The sequence below is a fragment of the Apis florea genome, unplaced genomic scaffold (assembly GCF_048593485.1).
Source record: "Apis florea isolate Af1SG1 unplaced genomic scaffold, ASM4859348v1 contig_3493_pilon, whole genome shotgun sequence".
Taxonomy (NCBI): domain Eukaryota; kingdom Metazoa; phylum Arthropoda; class Insecta; order Hymenoptera; family Apidae; genus Apis; species Apis florea.
Genome location: NW_028256772.1, coordinates 2,058,488 through 2,067,943, shown reverse-complemented (window position 1 = coordinate 2,067,943; position 9,456 = coordinate 2,058,488). Strand labels below are relative to the sequence as shown.

Below are 9,456 nucleotides of genomic sequence, written 5' to 3'. Positions count from 1 at the left end.
ATAAAAAAAGAAAATTGTATCGTCGCGATAAAAGTAAAAAGTAAAAATAAAAAAGGAAAAAAAAGGATAAATCACGAAACAAATTTGTAAATACGCGTGAATCGCTTTAGCCTGATCATCCATTGCATTAATCTGAGATATTGTCACGGAGTATGTTTAGCAAAGTTACATGATATAAAAATAATGGAAAAGAATAGACGCAAAAATAAAAAAAAAAAAAAAGTAAAAAAAAAAATGTCGAGAAAAAAAATAAAACGGAAAATAAATTATGTGTTTCTGGTATACAGAAACATGTAAGTACATATAACAATGATCGATTATACATAAGTGTTTGCCTGTAAGTACGGCTCTAAGATGTTAGATTTGCCGGCGACCGGAAACGTCGTTCTTTGTAGTTACCATATGTTATTCGAACAAATGTATAGACGGTTTATGAGAATAATAAATAAGATATTGATACTCCATACGTGATTCGATAATCATCCTTGTTTTTTATCCATTGAAATTTATTTTTTTATATGTATATATAATCATATTTTGAAATATTCTTTTATCATGAAAGAAAGTAACATTCCGTTTATCAACTCATTTGATTTGATATTGATATTTTATTTTCTAAATAATTAATTAATAGATAAAAATTATATAAGAAAATTACATAATCATTTATACATACTTATTATATATTTACATCCTTTGATTTTATCTTATCTTACATTCATTTAATATTATATAGATATTATTCTAAATATATTATTTTTCTCATTAAAATAATACTTTTCATAACAAAGCTTTTTCTGATATAACATTCATAATTAAATTATTCAATATATTTTCTATAAGTTTAATATTATTTCATTTGTTTTATCATCATTTTTTATCTTTCTTTCGTTCTAAAACATCTTTCAAGTATTATTTTTCTTATTTAATATTGTTCTATTGCATTGTTTTACTGCATCTAAAACAATATAAATTTCAAAATATTAATATATAAATAAGTAGTAATAGAAATAAGTAATGATTTCTCTATTTTTAATTAAGAACATCAATTATTAATTTTTTTTTTTAAACGAAACAAATTTTTAAAATTTGAACAGAAAATTTAAGTTTGGACTTTTGTGATAAACGTACTACTTTTCAATGGTTTTCAATAGTTTTTATAGAATTCGCAAAGGAAACCAAAAAATAAAGAACGATTATCATGGTCTGATAGTGTAAAAAAAAACGAAAAAAAGGGAGCATCGAGGAACGCGAGGAATTCACTTTCATCGTGTCCCGATATTTCCATCGATTTTTCGTTTTTTCTAATTTCTATCATCACGTGGAACTTCCCATATACTCTGCATATACATACCATATTATAAAACATGCATATATGTTTCCATATCACTTTTTATTATTTTACTATATCTATTAATCAATATAGAAATAAAATTATAATTGATGAAATGATGGTATTAGTACGTATATCTGAACGGATATAGTAAACGGAATAAATAATTATAAATTAATTTATTATTTCGATTTTTTTCTCCTTTATTTCACTAAAAAGTAAAAAAGAAAAATTAATTAAGTTATAAATGATTGAGAAAAAAATATCTTTTAATAAAAAATTAAATAAGAGAAAAGATACGAAAATTTATTTTATTCACATTATATTAGAATAATTTCGGATATAATAAATTCTTTTTTGCATCATCTAATAATATAATCTAATAATATAATAAATATCCTTTAATTTCTTCTAAATCGATTAAATTAAAGCTAATATCAAATGTAATTAAAGGAATATTATTATTATTATTAATTATTCAATCTTTCGTTCTCTTCTGAACAATCCAAAAAAAAGCATTCCATTTTTATTCTATTTTTCTTTATATATATGTTAATAGACGTTACATTTATGATTATTGACATAAACAATAGTCATATTATATTTTAATAAATTTAAATTCAAGTTTATATTTTTTTTTATTTTTTATATAATACATTATAGATATCTATATCTATCTACTTTGGCTTCGGATTTATTTAGATTTAGATTGATTAAAAATATGTTAGGTTAGAATTATGGCGAAATATTTATTTAGTAAAATATTTTCGATTAAATTTCAAAGTCATTTTTAATCAAAAATCTGAAATCCGATTATTATTATATTTTTACTTAATTCAATCAATCAAATCGAATTCTTCTTTTTAAAAGCAAAACCACTTACTTTTTCTCAGATTCATATATTCAATCCTAGGATTTACGAACAAATTTTTTCTATTATAAAGATTAATTTGACAGAAAGAGTAATTTATGATAGAAAACGATATACCTGCAATTTTCTAGGTTAATCATTTTCTCGATAGCAGACAAAAAAAAGGATCAATCGATGCTGTAGAAAAACGCAGGTTTGTATCGGTGTAGGGGACAATCTTCCACTCGACTTAAAATTCTTAAATGAAGGGAATACGAGAATGAAGAAAGGTATCAGATGTCGGATACAGTTTGCAGGTGCAGTAGGATGGCAGGCCTATAGAGGGAGACATGAACCAGAGAATCTTTGAAATTGGATCGGTTTCATGCTCGGTGCACAATTTGGATTTCCGAGCAGTCGATTTCCTACGAATGGATTCTCGACGACGCGACTAATCGATTTTACCACTCGATTTGCAATCTGGGCTCTACTAAATGATCGACTCTGTCAGTTGTTCACTTCAGGTGAAAAGCAAGTTTCGTATGGTTGATTTTTTCTTAATTTTTCTTTGCAACTTTTAACATCAAATATTTTTTAGAATATATAAAATGATTAAATGATTTTAAAATTTTTCAAAACATATATTAATATAATGATCTTATGATAAGAAATTTATTTAATTACAGTCATTCATTTTATATCTAGGTTAGTATTTATAAAACAAATTTTTCAAAATTTCTTTAAAAATAAATTCGAAAAAAGATTCCAATATTTATTTCATAATGTGTATTTGTTGAAATTATATTTAATTATTACAATTATATGTTTGTAAAATATTCTAAATATATAAATTAACATTTAATTTTTGTTAGGTTAGAATTAAACTTAAGATTTTATTTGAATGCATAATGATTTCAAAATTTCATTCACGAAGAGATACTAGATGAAAATATTACATATATATTTTTAATGATAATTAAATTTTTTTTAAATTTTTAGACATAAATTAATTATTAAATCTTTTCATAATATTAACATATCAACTCTGGTACTATGCCTTATTCGTAATTGAATACAAATATATAAACTTCATAAATTTTTAATTATTTAATTTTTCAACAAAAATAGATTTTTACAAACAGGTTTTATACTTTTATTATCTATAAGGAAATAAATTAATTGATATCGTATGTCGTATTTTATGAAATGTGACTTCTCTAGAAATGTAATCACACGTAATGTTATTATGTATTTTTATCGTAAATTATATATCTATTTAATACAAATAATTTTCATATGAATTTATAAATTTGAATCTAATCTTTATTGTTCCAGATTTATCAAAAGCATTGATTTTATAAAAAATTCTTAAAAAAATTAATATTTGAACAAAATAAATTCAAAAAAAAAAAGAAGCTATGGAATAATCTCACATTTTATATTTTAAAAATTTCATATGGTATTTTTTCTTTATTCAATTTTAAATGATTTTTCTTTATTGAATTTATTCTTTTGCTAATTGTAATTGTATATTTGATATAATTGAATATAATTTATATTTTTTATATTCTATTTTATTAAATAAAATTGCAAATATATAATAATCAATTCAAGTATATAATTTTAATATTTCTTCACAATATGTTTTAAAAATAATAATTAATGTACATATTCTCTACTAGGTCCCAGCAATATCACAATTCTTAATGTGGAATGCGACCAAAGCGAACAACTGAAATCGTTTTCCAAACGTATACCGAAGCACCCAATCCGTTTATTCCTGGCTGGTTGTTGGTTTGCCGTAGCAGCCACGACTTTGCTAAATAAAATCAGTTTCGCGGGCAGCGATACTCGGGGAAATAATTACGAGTGGTGGCGGGTTACGCGCGTGCACCAGCCTGGCTGCCTGGTGGTACATGATATCGATGAAATACCGATAATCGATTGCCCTCTACAAGGCATATATCCGATAGGTCGATGGCTGAACACGCGCCTACCATTCTATACCCAGCAATTTGTACCGGCGTGGCGCGGCGGTGGCAGCGGTGCACGCGATTGCATTATAATACTGCCGCGGCCCGCTTATTATTTACGAGCGGTGGCTGGTTGGCTTCATGGGGTGGCAATATATCGACACCCCGCAGAGTTTCCTCCTTTGGCTACTGGTTACCATTCATAATGGAATATAATGGCTCCCTTGGCCTAGGGGTTTAATCCGCAGTCAGAGTGCAACAACCCCCCTATTGATGTGTACTAGGCAATTTCTCTACCTCTTTTTCTCATTTACTTTACTTATGTCTATTTCTATGTATTTCCTATATTTTTATGTATTCATATATATATATATTTTATATATATGATGCTTTTATTCAAAAATCTTATCTAAAACAATTATTACTGTTTATTTTAAATCAAAAATTAAGTTATAATTAAAGATTATGAAAGAATTTATTTAGCTTAATATTTTATAATATACATTATAATTTATTAATATATATATGTATATATATATATATATATTTTATAATACTAATATTTTATATAAAGATATGATTTTAATGAAATATAATTTAATGTCAATAATTCATTGAAATATTATTAGAAATAAAAATGTTCTAAAATTTCTGAGCATATAATAATGTACATATTTTAAATAAATTAAATATTATTTTTTTATGTATTATTTTTACATTGTGTGTTTTTTGTTCATATTATATATATATATATATTTGTGTATATTTTTCTATTAAGTTTCCACTAGATTTTGAAATTTTAAGCTGTTGGAATTTGAGGAAAAAGAATTTATGCAGATTTAAAATCATGTTTTATTGTAATGAAAACAATATAATTTTTAATATATATATATATATATTTATATATAATATTATACATAATATTATATATTAAAACAGAGATTTTAATAAGGAATGTTATAGTCATGAAAAAGATAATGTAATGTAATAATAAAAGATGATTTAATTTAAGTAATAATAATTTTAATGGATAAACAAATTTTTGTTTGTAAAATAATAGTAGAATTTTTATTATACTCATTTTATAAAATAAAAAATAAATATGAAACAGTAATATTTACTTTGAAATTAATTAAAAAGACAAATAGAGTTATACAGCACTATTAAAATTCACAAAAAAACAGATACAGTATTTATCAATTAAAATTCATCAAAAATATATTTCTTTATGTTTTCCAGTTATCTGTATATCTAAATTCAAAAATTACATCATATATCATTCCATCATATATCATTTTGGAACAAACTATAAATTCAATTTCATTTAACAAAAATATAAATTAGAATTCTTACTATAATTCGAATCTATAGATATTATAATCATAATACGATAACAAATGAATACTCACTTATAAATTGAATCTTACGTTTTTTGTAAAGTATTCCGAAATGTACATATATAATCTCTATGAATAATTGAAATCGATTATTAATTAATCAAAAATCGTAGATTATTGAATTTTAATTAATTATATTTCCATTATATTAATAAATTTACTTAAAGCTAAAGATCTATATAACCTCAATTTAAATGTATGAGAAAAATTATTAAAATCACAATAAAATAAAACTCGAATCTAGATACTCGAATATTCAGATTTAAGTCGATATTTGAAATTTCAGTATATTTCAGAATCCAGAGTATTCATATTCATCTGATAAAAATCCAGGTTATAAATATCTAATTGAATAAATAAGTACTTAAATAGCATAAAAAAGAAACAAAAACACAAATAAGAAAAAAAAAAAGTAAAAAAAAAAAAAATAATCGTTTCGATTTTTTTACTACATTTTTCTAAGTGAAAAAGAAAGATAAAGATGACATTCGCACAGTTCAATTGAAATTTCAATACAAAAGAATGAAAGAGAAAGAAGATAGAGAGAGATGAAAAAAATAGCAGGAATCGAATGCTCAAAATCGAAAATCAATCGAAACATCGATATTTGTCGAATACTTTAAAAAGCACGATCCCGCGGAAAAGCGGCGAAACACAAGCGGAACGATTCTGCTGGGATAGCTTTTAAAATTTTTTCAACTTCCATCAATATTTACTCTACCTCCAATCCCTCTCCTCCTATACACCCACTCTCATTCTATGTTCACCTCTCTGGCTGGGAACGCCAAGCTTTACCCTCTACCTGTATCGACCATATACACGTGTGTGTAACTACGTATATTTGTTCATCGTTGGTTAAGTGCCACGTTTTGGAAGCCAATCCTGAATTCGATCCTCGTCACGGATCAGGAAAGAGTATATAGTGTTGCCGAACAGACAAATAGACGGTATATGTCTTTTTTTTCTTTCACTTTTTTCTTTTTTTTTTTAGGTTAGATTCTTTTTCTTTTTGCTTTCTCTTTGGTTAAAAAAAAAAATAAAGAGTTTTAATATAAGACAATCATATATTGTAAGATACATTGTAATTATACATTCTATATAATATGTACTATTGTTAATTGGTATTGCTTTTTATATTTTATATTTAAATAATATGAAAAGAAAATATATTATATATATCACAATTATAATTATTAATAGTTTGATTTAATGTTTGATATGATTAATAACGAAGTGGTCTGCAAAATGAATTTTGACAAAGAAACAGATATTCATTCGCATGTATTACTTTTATAAAAAAAGAGATTCTAGATCATATTATACGTGATAAAAAAATGGCAAGTTGGCTTATAATTTTTTATAATTCGATCGAATAATTATAATAAAAGTTTTAAAGAAAATAAGAAATAATTTTTTATTAAATATTTTTCTTGAATTCCATTCAATAAATATCATCTTTTTCTCTTCAAATTAGTATAAAAATATTTGAAAAAAATCTACAAGATTTTTTAATTCTTATTTCTATTTTCCAACATATTTAAAAAAAATCGTTCAAAGAAAAATTATACTAAAAAAAAAAAAAAAAAAAAGGAAGACAAACAAGAAAAAGAAGAAGAAAAAGAGAATGCATGGCGTAAATAAATTTTACAGCGGAACCGTTCGGAAATCAGAGCTACAAAATGGAGCGTGCCACCACGTTCCAGGAATACTCGCGAGAATATCGTCGGGAAACGCGGCCGCTTTTTTATGAACCGTTTTACCTCTCTTTTTACAGATATATACATATATCGAGGTATTTCATTGGATAATACTTTATTATCTTCGTCGGGTTATGAAGCGGAGTCGATCGACGAGAATCTAGATGAAACGAGACCAAGAATAGAATGGAGTTGAAAAAGTATGTGAGAAAAGGAGGAAATGAGAAGGAACGAGCAAAAGGGGGAGGGAAAAAAGAGATAAACAACGAAAAGAGAAAAGGGGAGAGAGGGATAGAAACAGAGTAATAGAGCAGACACCAGAGGCCAGCATTCGGTGCAAATCGTACTCCTGAGGGGTGTCACGAAACAATTCCCAACTGAATAATATTAGTATCTAACAATGGACCTGCTAAATTGAAATACAGAGAGAGGACTGCGTCTCCCCCTCCCTTTAGTTTCTCGATATACAGGGTGTCTTGATAGCGTATATAATTTTTAAGGATTATACAGACCAATATGAAAAATTCGCTGTGGTAACTTTGAAATTCGCGGTAATTTTGACAAATTTGTTTATCGAAAATATAAACTTTTTCCTATCGATGCGGATATTTTATTAATTTCTTTTGTGAGTTTAGATAAAGATAAAGAAAATTCCTAGAAGAATTTTAATAAATTTGATATAAAAAGAAAACCTTATAATTATAATTAGCGAAAATATTTCATATTATAAACAAATAAATAAGCCGTAATAATTATATAGATATAAACTATTAAATATTGTATTACATTATAGAATTGATATGAATATTTATTTATTATTTAATTAAATTGATGTATTCCAGAAATGACAATATTTAAAAATAATTCTTGTTTTTAAAAAATCTTTATCTTCAATCTTATTTTTTAGTTAATTTATATAAAATTTATTACTATTATTTTTCATGATAATATATAATAATACAAAAATAGTAATATACAATAATTGAAAGAATAAAATTTTGAAAAATAATAAAAAGAATTTATTATAAATAAAGAATTGATGCTAACATAATAATAAATTAGCAATTTATAATTATATTAAATAAGATGTAATTAACATATATATTTATAACTTAACTAAATAAAAAATGTAAAAAAATTATTTAAATATACACAGTCAAATGTACTTACATCCAATTGATTTTTAAACTCAAAAACGAAGTATATTCTACGTTTTTGATTCTTTTTATTCCTATAAAATTATCCAATTATTCTTGATTACAGTACTAGTTAAGGAACACCCTGTATATTCCTGTCTCTATTCCACACTTGATACGAAGGCCGCATCTTCCCATTGAAAATGTGTGTGCAACGAAATTTCCACCACCATCTCACGGATTACGTTGCCGAGTCCTCGGTCAGGATGGTTCTGTACCTTTTTCGTCTACGTGTTGGTACGAACAGCTCGCATAGTACCATCGCACACAGTTACAGAGAGAATGGAATGAAACTCGGTAGAAGGATGAGGAATAGCATGCAAATGAAATATTAATTAAATCTATTAAAATTCTCTGTCTCCGTTTCTGACTTCTTCTTTCTCTGTTACCGTTCTATCGTTCTATCGTTTTCTAACTTTCCTGCTTTTCCAGGAGATTCTTTATCGTGTAGACAATTTCACAATAGTTTTTTTTTTTATAATTTTTTTATTTTTTTTTTTTTTTAGTCGTTCTTTTCTTTTTTATTTTCTTAATTATATTTTTTATAAATATATATCATCTTTTTTTGTATTTAATCTTATGGTTATTTATTTTCTTGTTTAAAATGTTTTTTATATCTACTTTTTTAACTCCATATCTAAAACAATTTCTGATTTACTTTTTACTTATCCAATACAATTTCTCTACTTCGCTAGAACTAAAAATCGTTTTAAAAGTTATTATCTAAGTTCAAAATCGATTCTTAATCGATCATTAACAGAAATAATACAAATTATAAAATTTGTTTTCATATATTTTTTTTAATTTTTCATCCTTTTTGTTTTTATATTTCATTTACTATTAATAAGAATGATATAATTTTACATTGATAACAAACAATTAACATAATTTAAATAAGTATTTCTTAAATTATTTGTTAAATTATTTATTAAATTATTTGTTGTTATTTTATTTTCATAAAATATTTATTACAATCCATAATGATCGAGTCATATTAATTTTTAATAAAA

The 9,456-nt window shown here is 24.5% G+C and overlaps 2 long non-coding RNA genes across 2 annotated transcripts; both read left to right on the top strand.

The window, feature by feature from the left end:
- The first annotated feature begins 3,518 nt into the window (after positions 1–3,518).
- Positions 3,519–4,863, top strand: LOC147656917 (uncharacterized). The gene is made up of 2 exons (XR_015293517.1): positions 3,519–3,642; positions 3,866–4,863. It is a non-coding gene; the product is annotated as an uncharacterized LOC147656917 (long non-coding RNA).
- A 1,331-nt stretch (positions 4,864–6,194) lies between these two features.
- Positions 6,195–8,025, top strand: LOC147656916 (uncharacterized). Its single transcript, XR_015293558.1, has 2 exons — positions 6,195–6,500; positions 7,328–8,025. It is a non-coding gene; the product is annotated as an uncharacterized LOC147656916 (long non-coding RNA).
- Positions 8,026–9,456: the final 1,431 nt, after the last annotated feature.